We start from the raw sequence: 17020 nt of genomic DNA on the forward strand, positions 1-17020 counted from the left end.
TAAAGGAATATTATTCAGGCATATGAAGAAGGAAATCTTGCCATTTGCAATAACATCAATAAACCAGCATGGCATTGTGGTAAGTAAAGTAAGCGAGACACAGAGAGAAAAATTTTGTATGTTATAATTTATATGTGAACTCTCTTAGAAAACAGCAGAACTCAGAAACAGTAAATGATGATTGCCAGAGTCTGAGAGGAGGATGGGGCAAGGTTTCCAAAAAGGTACAAACTTAGTTATAAGATGAATAAGTTCTGAAAAATATAATGTATGGTATTGTATGTACAGCAAATAACTAATAGCACTCTATTATATACTTGAAATTTGCTAAGAGAGTAAATCTTAAGTGTTTGCACACAGAAAATACAAAGAACCAATAACAAAAATAACAGGAGATGGATTAACTTGATTGTGATTATCATTGCACCACGTGTATGTGTATCATCACATTGTACATTCTAAATATATACAACGTGTCTTTGAGTTATACTTCAATACTGCTGAAATAAACAATGGCTGTTTCCAATGTTCACATTGCTAATGCAATTGAGAGGTGGTAGCAAGCTCATTCCCTCATTCCTTCACACCATTCTATAATATTCCAGAATGGCATTTTCTTTCACACTCTGGAAGAAAACTTTGTACAGCAAAGGACAAATGACCAACCCAAGGTGTTGTGTTTACTGTGATGTTAGGCAGATGTTTCTAATGCCTTAATCTGCCAAAGTTTATCTTGCTGGGGATTCAATGATATGGTCCCCTCCAAAGATTAAGCTATGAAATTAAAATTAGCTTGAATAAGGAGGTACATTAGAAAAGTTAAAGGGTGATTCTCATGGTTTGGATCGTGAATATCTTCCTAAAGATTGTGTGTTGAAGGCTTGGTCCCCAAAGCAACTGTGTTCAGAAGTTGGGATTTTGGGAAGTGATTGGATCATAAGGGCTATGATGGCATGAGGGGATTCATCCACTTATTTAGGTATAGTTTAATGTGTTTAGGGGAGAGGCTTTATTATAAAAATGACCTCTCTCTCTTTGCTTCCTGGCCAGCATGAAGTGAGCAGCTATCCTTCATGACATGCTTCTGCCATGATGTACTGCCTCACCGTAAGTCTTAAAGCAACTGGGCCAATTGACTGTGGACTGAAACCTCTGAAACTTCACATATTGTTTATCTCAGGTATTCTGTTATATCAAAACAAGAAGCTGACTAATACAGGGATGATGATTGTCTTTACCCAAACTACACTCCACTTGTTTACACAGAAATGGTGGAATGCACGCTTCCTTTCTAGAAACTCATCATATGACTCAATCACACAAATGTGGTATATCAGCTCATATGCTATGACAAGTTGTACATTTCCTTGCTCATTGTGAGGTTTCCAAATGTTTCTTTATGCTAGTTACACTATTTAGGGTATGTCACATACATTTCTTTTATAGAATGAAGTAGAGACTGTGAGAAAGAAACTATCATATATTAATTGCTGCCGTCACTGTGGATGATGCATTGAATTTTTCTTTAACTCCTCACCATAAACCTCCGAAGTATGCAATATCCCTTTGTTTATGAGTTTAATTGAATTTAAAGAGATTGGGTGCATTTTCTAAGGTCAACCTGTTCTTAAGAGGTAAAACAGAAATTCTAACTCACATTTACTATTGAAACTATTTTTTCATTTATCACTATATGAAATTTATCATTCTTACATGGCAATCTTCCCAATTTCAGAAATTTGTTGAGTAAGTAGATTCAAGACATATATATATATGTATGTATATATATACACATACATACATACATACATATATATATGCTGTGATCCACATATATGAATATATGTCATTATGATTTTGGTCCATGGTATGTCCAGTTAGCAGGTGGCTCTGGGCCTGAAGGTCAGAAGAAAGATCTCAGATGGTAAGATAGGTCTTTGCTTACACTATCTAGCATACAACACTCAACCAACAAGTATTTATCAAAATGGAGTAGAAAAAGAGAGGGAAATGCAGAAAGTGGGAAGGAAAGCATAAAAGAAAGAATAAAGGAAGAAAATGTGGATATGGAGTCATCACCAAATGCAACTAAAGGCATTTTGGAACAGAATTGAGATCACACTTTGCAGTCTTTCATTGCCTGCTGTTTAAAAGTCTAAGTTCTCTGTGTTATATTCTCTTAGAAAAAATAAAGCTTGTATGTTGATACACAGCTAGAAATTTTAAATCTGTAAATTGAATATATAAATGCCATATAATTTTATCAACTAGAAATATTAACTTCTAATAGTCTGGTAAATTAAGCAAATAGTTTTTCTATTCAACAGACTATTATGAATACCTTACTTGTCCCCAACTTACTGAGGTATAATTGACATTTAAAAATTGTACACATTAAGTTGTAGAACTTGATGATTTGATATATGTATGTATTGTGTAAAATTAATCAAGCTAATTAACTTATCTGTGGCCTTATGTAGCTACATTTTTGTGGTAAGACTACTTAAGAACTGCCCTCACAGCAAATTTCAAGTATACATAACAACATGGTTAACTACAGTCATATTGTTGTACCTTAGCTCTCCAGAACTTATTATCTTTCCTAACCAAAACTTTCACCCATGATCAACATCTCATATCCCTTCCCCTAGTCCCTGTTAACATCCATTCTACCCTCTCTTTCCATGAGTCTGACATTTTTATATTCCATATGTAACTTAGTTCATGCAGTGTTTATCTTTCTGTAACTAGCTTATTTGACTTGGCATAATGTCTATCAGATTCATCAATGTTGTCAAAAATGATAGGATTACCTTTTAATTTAAAGACAGAATATTGGGTGTATATTTATTTATATGTGCACCTACATACACAAAACACATTTTTTATCCACTCATCCATCAATAGATATTTAGATTATTTGCAGAATTATTTTGAATAATGCTGAAATGAATACATGAGTACAGATATCTCTTTAAAATACTGGTTGTTATTTCTTTTAGATATTTAGCCAGTAGTAGAATTCATTTTTAATTTTTTGAGTAGACTTCTTAATTTTTTCATAGTGACTGCACTATTTTGCATTCCTACACCAGTGTCCAAGGGCTCCTTTTCTCCCCATCTTATCTTTTTGATAATATTCACCGTAGCAGGTATGCTATGATATCTTACTGTGGTTTTCTTACTTTTTCCTGATAATTAGTGATGTTTAGTACCTTTGCATATGCCTGTAAAAACATTTGTATGTCTATTTTTCTGCAGTTTGATTTTCCCTATATTTTAATGGTGGTTGTAAAATGAACCCATTGAAAGTTAATGCAGAAAGAATGACCTACAGTATTATTTATTTCAAAGAAATAAGGACTTGTTTTGTATATTTTCTTTCAAAACTTTTAAATGTACAAAATAGTGTTTTTTTATATTTTTCTCTTATTGCCAATTCACCATTTCATTGAAGAAAAAAAAATAAAATGAAAGAAAATACTTTCCAGTGGCCAGAAATAGAAATGTATCTTGACCATCCCAGGTGAGAAAGCTGAGTGGAGGGCATTAGAAGGCCACCTCCAACCCATCAGATGGCCCTTTGTGGATGTGCAACATTGCCCAAGACACTGTGTGATCTCTTCCACCAGGATCTCTAAGCCTAAGTATAGGAAATACTGCTCCTGCCTCTTGATATTAATAGAGGAAGGAAGGGTAATGTGTGTATGTTCATATTTGTATGTACTTAATGTGAGAGAACATGAGCACATTTTAGGTTGTAGACTTGGTGAATTTTATATAAAAATGAAAAAAATCTACTGTGTAATAATGAATATATTTTACAATATTTTAATGAATAATTTTAGCAAAAATTTTCCACATTCCATATCTTAAAATACATTTCAATTATTTTCTTATATAAAATTCAGGTTATAAAACAATAATTTTTAAAGACACGTTGAGATATTCATGTTTATAGTTAGGTATATAGTCTTCTAGATTTATTCGTGTATTGTATGTTTCTGTGTGTATTATTTAAGAACTCTACAACAAAGCTTATTTCAAGGAGAAAACTTCCCCAAGTAAAACATATACAAGAGAGTGTTTGCTTAAAGAAAAGAGAGTGTTTGCAGATTGTCATATTTCATCCACCAACCTTCCCTTATCAAGAGGTAAACAAGCTCAAATTTACATCCAGGTAATTTAAACTTTTCCCTTCATATTCACCTACTTTCTCTCTACTCTTATTCTCTTCCAGATGATGTTACTTCCTATTTTCCACCTTAACAACCAAGCTTCTCCAAAGAGTAACCTATAGTCACTCTCTAACTTTTTCACCTCCTACTCACTCCTCAGGCTACTCCATCTGTCTTCTGTCCTTGCAGCTCATTAAAACCATTCTTAAGTAGACCACAAGTGACACTATTGAGATACAATTCAAAGGGATATTTTTCACCCCCATCTCTAGTCTCAGCCTATATTTATTTCTTCCAGATTATAGTACATGATTCTTTAAAAAAAAAAAAAAAGCTAACAATATTTGGAATAGAAAGTGAACGTCTTTTTAGATCTCTACTTTCTGAAATCAACATTGTTAACAATTCTTTGTAGATATGTAAATCTAGGTATATTTTAATACAATTTATGAAACAATATGCTTTAAAAATGTGTCATAGTAGATATAATGTTCTTCAGCTTTAATTTTTCAATTATCAATAATACCCGCTGGTTTATTATCTGAATTTTCCTCCCTAAACTCTCACAACAAAACAAAATCTCAAACAAAAAGTCAAAGTATTTAAAGGAAAAATGTTAAATGAAATCTATTAATATAATATGAAAACATTCTGAGGAATGTAATTCATTGTTTTTTCCTCTTGAGACAAAAAAGACATAGCATAAGTCAAAAAGTAAATTAACAGACATAAATTCTACCAATAATAGAAAAGTGTGAATGAATTAAGATCCAATCAAAAAGAATGGATTATCAGATTTGACTAGAAAAAGTCAACTATTGGGCTAGAAATGTAGCTCAGTGTTTGAACACTTGCTTCACATATGTGAGGCCCTGGGTTCAATCCCCACCACAGTAAAAACAAACAAAAACCCACCAACTGTATGCTCTCTATGGGAGACATTCTAGTTAAAAACTAAAAGTAGATTTATGTTAAATAATGACAAAATATATATCATGTAAACAGGAATCCTAAGAGATCTGATGTGGCTATACAAATATGAGGCAATATAAACTTTAAAAAATATCCACAAGTCTTAGATAAAATGGGACCTTTCATAATGAAAAAATTGTCGATTTAAGATATAAGAATTAAGAATTATTGTGCACATAGTCATAGAGCCCTAAAATATTGTCATGGGAAGAATAGTGACTTCCTAAAGTTGCTCACATTCTAACCCCTCTGCCATTTTATGTATGATTATATCCAAATGTATTATATGAATACACACATTATTTATTCATTTCCTATGGCTATGATTATATATATAATACATATTATATACATACATAATATACATACATACATAATATATATACATACATTATATATATATATATATATACATAGACACACGCACATTGTCTTTTTTTCTTTTGAACATAAAATTGTATGAGGAAAGTATCTAAATTTTCTTTTTTGGGGAACAGTGTACAATTGGCCCAGCCCCATTTTTAAAAAAATGTATGGTTTTTATTAGTGTATTATAATTGTTTATAATAGTGGAATTTATTTTGACAAACCCATTATTGAACTATATGTATCTGATAGTAAATAGCATCACACATTGCACATATGCATACAGTACAGTAAATTTGCCTGTATTATGCTTCTTATTGATAATACCAATATTGTTAAAAGGAATGAATACTTACTGATTATGAAGTATCAAGCACTGTATTGAATGTTTTCCAAATATTATCTCGTTTATTCTTCACTATAAGCATATGAGGTAGGTTTTATTCCATTTTAGAAATTAAGACATGGAGACATGGAACAAAAGGAGATCTTGCTCAATACCATGCAACCAGAAATTAATGGTGTCTAGATTTAAACTCCAGTTTATCTGACTCTAAAGTCCCTGTCCCTAAACACAGGATTATATCGAGTATGACTCACTCTGTGTTAGAACTGAGGCCAGCACAGAAGTGACTCACCCAAGGTCCTGTGGTCAGTGATGGTTCTAGTATCTGAAGCTCACATCCATTGATGCCAATCTTCTGTCCAACAGATCCTTTATTAGGTGTTGTTCCCCTGGAATATCTGTTCTGCTAGAATTCAATGGTAATCTGCATTTCTCACATTCAATCTAAAATGTAAAGAAACAGTGAAAGGCATATAGGTGGGATTAGATAAAAAGACATGACAATTTTCTTCCATTATTTCAACTCAATCAGGGATATATACAAAAACACAGAAATGACACCAAATCCATATGTTTCATAGAAGTATGTATGTTTGACCTGGTGCTACATTTCAGATGCTATGACAGCTAAACCCTTTGTTTTAGATCATAGCCATCTCTTTTGTGAGAGTGAGGAGGCAACATAGGGACAGGACAAGTATTTGTTAAGTCCTATGATGTATTACTCATACTTCCTAAATTTTAGCATTTAAGTATGAGAAAAATTATGTTATTTCAATTTTACATATGACTAAACTCAAGCTCTGAAAGGAACATCTTCTTCTAGGGTCAAACATCTTTGGGTGACAGGAATGGAGCTCTATTTCTTGTCCATCCCACAGGATTCTCAGCAACTACAGATGTAGACAATGAGCTTCCTGGCTTGAGGACCATTAATTTTAAACGCCATTTTGGTGAGTAGGATGGAACTCATCTAACAAGACATGAAATTTTGCCCTTTAGGTCAAAAGACTCAGATGAAAGACTGTGTGGGGCTCAGATACAAGCGAAGGTATAGTTTATTCCTGAAAGAAAACCAGAAGCCAGCAAAAAGTCAGTTTATTTCTTTAAGCAAGAGTTGTTTTACATTTTATTTGCTTTAATCTTAGCTATTCACAGTGCATGTGATTTTCCCCATTATTCAGATCAAATTACATGAATTAGGAGATGGTTAAATAAATCAGAGACACAGTTTTGTATCCCTGTGCAATAATTAAATCTGGAATTACTCTAAAGCTTTTCCATTGTGTTTTGAAACCTCAGAGCTATGAATGTTCTAATCTCCCTTGGCAATTGATGCTGGCCATGGTATTACTCAATTTCTATTACAATATGTGTTGTTTTAAAGTCAAAATACTGTTGGAAAATTTTAAATATCATCTATTTGGCAAAATAAAAGTTGGCTGAAAAGTCAACAAAATATCAGCAAACAATGTAAAACTGGTAACCATAGTGTTTAAAGCTTGTTCTATTTAAATAGGGGATAATGGGTAGATGATTACAACAGAATATTCTTATAATTAATATGCATGCCCAATAAGTATCTGACAATATGCCAAAGCATATTAACTGACAAACAGCAAATTAAAATCCTGAGAAGAATATGGAAAATGAGATTCCAATATTGAAGAACACATGAGTGTGAATATATATTTGTTTTTATTTAAATACAAATTGACATATGATTTATAGAAAAACATATCTGGGAAACATGCACTAATCTGTAGACAGTAGACAACTTTAGGCCAGGGGTAAGGATTAGGCAGGTGGGTGACACAGGATAATTTTATTTTTTAAATATGTACTTCCATATTGCTTGACATACTGTAAATAGGAAAATTATTGAGATAACATTTTTAAAAAGAAATATATCTGTGGTATTACTTTGGAAATAAACTGAAAATAAGTTTTATAGGTAAAAGAAGCAAAATCAATTTTATTAGAAAGCAAATATTTATGTTATTATCTGTATTTGTTTCTAAGATATTTGACAGTGAGTGAGTGTGTGTGTGTGTGTATTGGCATATGTATGTATCAATCTCAAACCCTTTCACCTCTAATATTGAAATGCAGCCTTCTCGTCACGGTTATATTTCACATCTTGTAATTAAACATGTCAAGAAGTTAAGGATTCAGAGGAATTCCTGCCAATGGGTAAAAGATTCCAAAAAGTTCTGCTGATGTCATGAAGCATAGACCCTTCCCTCATTCCCACACTACTTGCTGGACCCCTGGTCTGAGACTTTGTGAGCTGCAATTCTGACTTTGCCAGATGGCATCAATTTCCTTTTCCTCCATTTTTTACTTTTTTTGTTTTCCCCAGTGAAAGTCAGAATATTTATAAAGAGAAATAAAATGATATGTCTGAACCTAAATTTTCACACAGTACTTAGTGTTTCCAATTCTTTTCAAACAAATACTGACATGTTACCTTCTCTGATAGAATCTCACTCCAGATGGAGCTGGATGCTGAATAAAGGATGAGGCAATCCTTGGAGTGCTTGGATTCTTAAAGGTAGGAAGGAGGAGTTTTAGACACACTCTCATTTAGACCTTTGCTAGAGAATACTTGCCTTGACTTTGTGCCTGTCTTGTTTCTAGAAGGGTGACTCCTTCCACTTAATCTTTCCATTGTACTATGGTACTGTGTCTGAACCATCATCTTTGAATTGGCAGGAAGTTGCTTTTTCATATACCACCTCATCCTCCAGTCACAGGGCACTGGGAGAGAATCAGTCCTGAATGGTTGGCTGAGAAGACAATAGGGCAGTGACAACAGTTCATCTAAGCCCATTACCAATGGTGCACATTTGTACTACATTATTGTGTCTAGCTTTCACCTCACAGTAGTAAAGAGCTTCCTTTGCTGAGGTTCTAACCCATATTCGCTATAGGTTAGCAACAGGGAGGAATGTTCAAAATCAGCACACGATCCCAAGGTTTTAGTATTTCTGCCATTACCAATAAAGTTTGATCATGCTATACACATGAGTGCATGTTTATGATATAGGTTCCTATTCTATCCAACAGAAATCAGTAATTTTTGGTTTTCTCCAAGAAGGACCTTCAAAGGTTCATTCTGAACCATCTTTCTGATACTGGAATAAAATTCTCACCTGCTAAGTCCCCATCATACAGTCAGATAACACTGAGATCTCTACTTTTGAGGTATTTTCATCAGATTCCTGAGAGCCATTTCCTAATAGGATCAATGCCCAGAATGGAGGGTAGGGTTGTGTTTGGATTCCTTTCAGGAGCTTGGTTCTGTATCTACATGAGAGAGAATAAGGGTTCCTGAAATATGTTGCCCTTTGACTTAGGAGCAGATGATACCCAGCAGCCATGGAACAGAGGTTCTCAGACTCTGCATCTTTGCAAGACCATGCCTAAGAATGTGGGTGCTCATGTAGAGATTTAACCCAGTAGTCACAATCATTCATTCATTCATTCATTCATTCCTACATGCTGAGTGGCCTGGAATGTGCCAGGCAGGATGCCATGCAGGATAAAATGTCAGTGTCAGCTCAGAAGCTCAGTCAGCCCCTGTTGCTTTATTTAAACAAAGTCCAACTACATGCTATGGACTCTGGACAGGTTTTCTTATTTAACCCCTGGGACAGATTAGTAAGAAATATGCCTTAAGTTCCTTTTCACAGATGACCAAGTTCATACTTACAGAGCTTATGTCACCTCTAAAGGTAAGTGTGAGGATTGAAATGAAGTTCCATTCCTGGCTCTCCCTAGAGGTAACTGTGCAGTTTACCCGGCAGAAATTAGGCTTCCAGAGCCTGAGACATGATCAGATTACACTTCCTTGCTATTGGGGTCCCATGGGCCCCACTCAACAACCCCTTTCCATGACAAAAATAGAAAAGAAATTCCAACCTCTGTGCCAGGACACCTGGGATTAGGACCACATGAGGTGGCTGGTCCTTGAAGTGGCAAGTGGGGGCAGGAAGAAGTTCAGATGTTATCCTTGAGACCAATAAACTAGAGATAAAAAAATAATAAGTACTGAATGATTTATGCTAATGCACATTATATTTCATTTCCTTTATCCCAAAAGCTGTTAAAGTTACTCATTATTATCATCATTATTCAGATTAGGGTACTAACTTTAAGGGAGTTTAAACAAATCAGAAACAACTTTGTTATTTCCTGATCAGCAAACCCTGGAATAATTGTAAAGATTCTCTTCCCCCAATTTTGTCTTTTATCATCCTGACCTCCAAAATGTCTAATTCAGAGTCCCTGGGGGCTACTAGTAAATGTTCCCTGGGTTGTTTTCAACATTTAAAAAAAATATCCTGCCTCATATAGCTTTTAAGACACAATATTATTGAAAGTTAAAAACATGTTCTCACAGAATAAACACACCAAGAATTGTGTGAAAACCAGGGAGAATACATTGACAAACTCATATAATGGGTTAGTATCCAGGGTTTGTGAAACACACTTTCTAGCAAAAATGTTAAGAAGCTATTTAAACAGGTAATTCATATAAAATATACATGAACAATAAACATTAAAATATACCCAAACACAACAACTAATAAGATACAAAGTTGAATTCTGAGAATATGAAGTGAAAAAGAATACTTCCTATAGAAGAGGATTACTGTGATTCTGCTTTTGGAAAATGCTATGGGTGTGTGTGTTTGTGTGTGTGTGTGTGTGTGTGTGTGTGTGTGTGTGTAGGTCTGTATGCTCATCTATTCTTCACCTACAGGGACACATCTGGAAAATATGTTCCATTCTATGGACAACAGATATATTTGACTCAAGGGACAGAGTCAGACCAATTGGAGATGTAAATTAATTTCCAATTTATGAATATACTTTTGTCCATTGTTTCAAATTTTTAATCAATAAAATATTTTTTCTCAAAAATTTGAACACAGAAAATACTTGTGATCAGGTTAACAAAAGGAATTTGCATATATATTACTTTGGAAAATCACTTTATTTGATCTTATGGGGAAACAAAGCAGATAAAAACAATTGCTTTGGTAGTGTGTGTGTGTGTGTTGTATACTCCCCACATTACACACTCACAAGGCAGCTTTACCAGTTTTACCTTCACTTCAAACAGGAACTAGACTTCCAATTTTAGATTAGATAGTCCAGGAAGTAATGGACACAGAATGACTATTTGTCAGTAGATGAAAAATACCAGAAAACTCTGGTTGATATCATTAAACCAAGCATCCAACTTCATCCTCTTCTTGCCGCTGAACCCCCTGGTCTGCAATGCTGGATCCGGTCACTAGGAGGCATCACAACAATTTCCGTTTTCGTTGTTTAATGAAAAGGAGTGTATTTTGCATAAAGTAACAACTGTCTTGGGATGGTTTATTTACTATGGCGTCAATTCTGTTTTGGAAATTCATATGTAGGTTAAAGCAGTTCTATTTGCTGTTTTCCCAAAAGCTACATAATGTTCATTGATTTATTTCTTCCTCCCTTAGTGTAGGTTGAAATGTCTACACTGTAGAAGGGCCCCTCCTGCAAAACAGGGCATTCATCCTCCATTACTTTACCCTACACAGGCTTCTGAGACTTTACCCACTACCTCTCGTTCACCTCCTCTCCAGGGTAGTTTGGAAACTACCCAGACTCCACCCAAGCATGCGAATCCTCTAACAGACTTCCTGCCTGCATTATACCTGCTGGTAACTACCAAAGTACACTAGAGTTACTTTGATGTTTCATCCTATGGATGCCCCAGAATAACGGTTTTTAGTCTTTGCTATAGTTGGAATCTTGAGGGTCCCTCAAAGGTCCACATGTTAAAAGGTTATTTCCAGGGTGGCACTATTGGGAGGTGGTGGGAACTTTGACAGGTGAAGCCCTGTGGAAGCTCTTTAAGTCATTGCGGGTGTGTCCCTGAAGGGTATTGTGGAACCCCAGCTTCTTCCTTTTTCATTTTCTTTATTTCTTTTTGCTTCCTGGGCACAAGGTGAGTGGTTTTGTTCTGTCATACACTCCCAACATGTTGTGCTGCCTTGCCACAGACCCAAAGCAATGGAGTCAACTGATCATGGTCTGTAACCTCCAAAACAATGATCTAAAATAAACATTTTTTTCCTTTGTAAATTGATTACTTCAGGTATTTTGTTATGGCTATGGAAAGCTAACTAACCATCTTCTTTTACATCTTTCAGTATTCTTCAGAAGAATTAGAATATTTCTGTACATAGGTTCATAAACCATTTTTTATACCAAAGATTGAATCCAGGGGTGCTTAACTATTGAGCCACATCCCCAGCCCTTTTTATTTTTATTTTTAAATTTTGAGACAGGGTCTTGCTAATTTGCTTAGGAACTTGCTAATTTGCTGAGGCTGTCTTTTGAGCTTGTGATCCTCCTGCTTCAGCTTCTGCAGTGGTTGTGGTAACAGATATGTGCCACCATGCCCAGTTCATAAATTAAGTTTAAGGTAGGTATATTTTTTTGCTCCTTCCATAACTTTGTAGAAAAGTTTGAAAATATTGGTACATTACTGTTGCCTTGTAACCTAATTCTGAACTGCAGCTTGAACACCCTGAGCAGGTAGGGGAGGGGGCTGTGTTTCAAACCTTCCAGATATAGCTTTATGGAGGTTTGGGTGGAAAAGTGGATATTCTCTGTCTAAAGGGACACTGATGGTCTCTAGGCAGAATGTGCGTTTTCAATGCTAAGGAGAAAGCTTTATGCGAGTAGAAGTAAAAGATCATTTTATTTTTATTCTGAGAGCTCTGGATAGAGATCTGTATAAAAATGAATTTATGTCATTTCTAACCTTGATAATCTTTATAACCATCATTCCATGTAAAAACGTTTGCAAGGCAACATTTTAAATTTCATTACAACTGAAGCTTGTTTTTTGTTTCTACATTGATGTAGTGTTTTGTAATATGAAATTCTCAAAATACTTTTCATCAGTACCCTAGTAATGTGAATTTGTAAGCATTCATGTGTAATAGAATTCTGAAAGTGTTCTTTCAAATCCATAAAAGCTGTATTTAAATTAACACTTATTTGCATTCAAAATGCTATTACTAATTTATATTTCCAACAACAAAATATGAAAGTGCCTGCTTTTCCATGCATTAGAAATAATGTGAGACTTTGCTGATCTGATAGGCAACAAATCATCTCTCCATTGTTTTCTTTATTAACTCACTTTTAATCTCTGCCTAGAATTCCATCAGTTTTCACAATGGTGTTTTAGAGTGTTCTGATATTACCTATTATCTACACTGTGTGACGGGCATTTTTTCTGAGTCTGCATACTACTTAAGGGTACAGTTCAGTGTAGAGTTCACATGGCTATTTGCACTGGTGAACTGAATGTGTCTACTTTGAACCCAGCACACTGACTTAAGAGAATCCCAGTATTGTGATAACAGAACCTGGTTCTTGTATGAATGTGTGTGTGAGAGGATATGCATGCATGCAGTGAAGACCACATTTCCCTGTTTCTTTATGCTTCTTTATGGCATTGTACCCCTATTCGTCTGAGGAACCACTGTGGCTGGCGTTGAGGTGAAGTGCTTTATCAGCTGGAGCCTCTGGACAGGGCAACAATTGCTGTTCTGATTGGTCCTTTCCATATTATCAGTGTTCTTTTCCCATATAACAGGTCATAAAACACTTGTCAGGGATAGTATATTGACAAAAGAGAGAAAGAAATACAGTAGGAGAGAAAAATAAAATAATAGACTAAAACGCAATAAATTAGAAGATTAATCTCAGAATTCTTCATTCCTATTAAAGTTCATTTTGTTTGAATATTTTGGTTAGCTATTTTTGTGCATTGTGTCGTTCTTCGTGTTAACTGGGTACTTTGAAAAATGTATTTTTAATGTATGTACTTCCAAATAAAAGCTTGAAAATCTCTCTATGGAACCTATTAAATCTAGGTGTTGGGCTGGGGTTGTGGTTCAGTGGTAGAGTGCCTAGCATGAGTGAGGTCCTGGGTTTGGTCCTTAGTACCATATAAAAATAAATAAAATAGAGGTATTGTATCCATCTATAACTTTCAAAAATTTAAAAATCTAGGTGTTACAGGTGGAGTCTTTCCAAACTAAATGTTCCGAAGGCCATTTTCTGCTACTTTGCTGATTAATGACCTGTTGAGGTCCAATAGGACTATCCAATGAGAATTGAGCTGGAGTATATTGTTTACATAAATTCCTAGGTTGCTTTTACTTCACTCAGACTTTGAGTTTTCCCAAAACCTTGTCTGAATATTTGTCATGATTCCAGAACCAATCCTCTTTTCCAGGCAATCTCAAGTCTGTTTTATCACGGTAGAGCTTCATGAATCATGAGCCCAACTTGAGAAGAAGAAAGGTAAGAAGAGAAAATGACGCAGTATGAACAACTATGCTAACTACTTCTTTGTGAGTTGCAAAATCAGGTTTGCCTCAGGAATAGCTTTTCCAAGGCCATGTACCTGGAGAACTGCTTTGGGCAATTTTTGTCTTGGCCCTTTGTTTATAGTGTGAAGAATGAAATTTACTCTTCAAATAGCAATAAAAAAGAATTTTCTTTATTCTTATTTTTCTCTAATGTTCAAACACACATATACATAATACACAGTACTCTGGAAAATTGTACTTGAATTAGATTAAATCTGTAAATTAATTTGGGTGAAATTTGGTCTTTTTTTTCTGTTCTGAGTTTTTCTCTCTCAATAGGGAGGTTCATATGTATGAACCTGTTATATTCCTTTTTAGATATTAATGTTTTCATGATTACACGTTTTATGCAATTTTCATCCAAATTGTGTGTAGAGTTGAAGTCATTAAACTGTCAAGTAATATTTTATTGATTTGTATCTGCTATTTCTGCTTTTCCTCCTCCAGCACTTTTTAGGCATGCAGTCCTTTCAGCTTGAAAATACGATTTCATGTCATCATTTCTGTAGTTTTTGTTCATGCTTAGATGCACTGTCTAAAATTCTTGGGTAATAATTAATATTGAGTACCAAAGGAACCCTTGCTTGCTTCTAATAACAGGGACACTATGTGTGACCCATGGATGCAAGATCTTCTCTTTCCCTTTAGAGCTGTCTGATTAATCAAGTTAAAGAAATATTCAGAGAGAGCACACGGTGAAAGTCCATGCGTGGCAGGATCGGTGTCACTGTGGCTGCTAACGACCTAACGACCTCCATCTGACCACCTGCCTCCACAGACTCAACTTTCCCATGGGCCGAAGAACAATCCCCCCACCCCCGCAACCTCCCAGTGATTTGGCTGCTTTGCCCCTCAGGAGGTTGGGCTCTAGCTCTCAGTACCCAATTTGCATCGTCACCTTGGGGCGGGCAGCTACTGCACTCCAGGCAGTTTTAGCAGGCAGTGGCATGGAAGAGGTGCTAACTCCACTGAAGCTGGTTGCCTTTGTATACTTCTTCCTGGCGCTGTATCTGGACCTGAAAGTAGTACTTATTAGATATGGAAAATGAAAAATCCCCAAGATAATGTGGCCTGGGAAAAGGGAGAGAAAAAGAAGGGCATACACTGAGAGCCTGCATCTCCTGAGACAAAGGTTTTCCAGATATTGAGTACAAACAGGGAGGAAGTGTTTTATCAACCCTAAAGTGACAGTCCCTAAAAGGCATTAATTCCCTTCAAAACAGATCCTCTCCAGATGCTGTCTGCAGACCCTTGACCCAGAAGGTTAAATTCCCAAGCCCTCAAACTGTCACTTTCACTGATTAATAGAACAGACCCCAAAATCCTGAGTGCCCAAGAAAAACTAATATGCTCACTAGACCACCCCTCACAATAGCTTATATAAACCCAGTTTCTTTCTTTGTTCAGTGACTCATTTTCCACCAGGAAAGTGGGTCCACCAATGCCATTTCATCCCCGCATCCCCTGTTCCTGTGTGAAACTTCGTTCCTGAATAAACAGCGGAGATGATTCGTGCAGTTTGCATCTTTTTTTTCTTTTTTTTATTAAAATATTTTTTATTTTTACAGACACATTTTGATTCATTGTACACCAGTCTTTTATGCTAATGGTACTGTACCTGACTAGGATCACCAATTACCACCAGTACTACCTGTTCTTGTGGGAGTCTTGCAAGAAACCCACCAGCTTACACAACTGGCACTTCAAGTCCACATTCAGCAGCATTTGGAGGAAAGCCTCTCTGGCTTTACTCTTGGGAGGCACTGCCATCCTCATTGCATTCCTGGTGGGTTTGATTTATATCTGGGTGGAATATTGAAGGTGCTTCTACAGACTTGTTGCTGTCATGCTTTTTGCAGCAGTTGTTTTACAAGTGTGCAGTCTGATCTTTTACCAAATCAAGTTGATTGAAATTGTAAGCTTTAAATTTTACCTTGAGTTCAACTGGGGTAATAGTGTGTGGGGTGCAACTATTTTCATTTGGGGGTGCCATTTGTACTGCCTGAACCCTAAGAACTATGAAAGCTACTACTAAAACCAAGACCCAAAAAAAAAAAAAAAAAAATAGAAAAAGCAACCAATCAACAAAAGATGTACTTCTCTTTTTTAACTATTTTCTAAAACACTTGTGATGCATAAATCAGTTTGCTCAATTGATTTAATATCCTTTGTCTTTTTCCTGTCAACATCATAACCAGCTTTTACATCCATTTTAGTGACCTGCACAAATTAAGATACTGATTAGACATAGGCAAAAGCTGCAAACTTCCACTACGTCCATGTCATTTTTCTTGACAAGTGAAGGGGCTATATGAAACAGCAACCATTGTGAGAAACTAGTTGGGATGAGAATTACCTGAATTTCTTATTGCCTGCAGGGGAGCAGCTGGCATAACAACATATAAAAATTCCTCTGCCACATTATCCATTCATCAATTGAAGGGCATCTGGGTTGGTTTCACAATCTGGCTATGGTGAATTGAGCAGCTATGAACACTGATGTGGCTGTATCTCTGTAGTATGCTGATTTGAAGTCCTTTGGGTATAGGCCAAGGAGTGGGATAGCTGGGTCAAATCGTGGTTCCATTCCAAGCTTTCTGAGGAATCTCCATCCTGCTTTCCAGAGTGGCTGCACTAATTTGCAACCCCACCAGCAATGTATGAGTGTACCTTTTCCCCCACATCCTCGCCAACACCTATTGTTGCTTGTATTC

At 35.7% G+C, this 17020-nt stretch overlaps 1 long non-coding RNA gene across 3 annotated transcripts in view; it reads left to right on the forward strand.

Moving 5' to 3' along the window:
• The window catches only part of LOC306651853, a 66467-nt gene extending 50646 nt beyond the window's left edge, over window positions 1-15821 (forward strand). Inside the window, exons 6-8 of one of the 3 annotated variants that reach the window (XR_013761217.1) lie at window positions 6865-6954; window positions 14171-14238; window positions 14955-15821. This is a non-coding gene — a long non-coding RNA (uncharacterized lncRNA). Of the gene's footprint in view, window positions 1-6864; window positions 6955-8344; window positions 10924-14170; window positions 14239-14954 lie in introns of those variants that run through there. The other 2 variants (XR_013761218.1, XR_013761220.1) reach the window with 2 other exon arrangements.
• Window positions 15822-17020: the final 1199 nt, after the last annotated feature.

Source organism: Sciurus vulgaris (genome assembly GCF_902686455.1).
Source record: "Sciurus vulgaris genome assembly, chromosome: X".
NCBI lineage: Eukaryota > Metazoa > Chordata > Mammalia > Rodentia > Sciuridae > Sciurus > Sciurus vulgaris.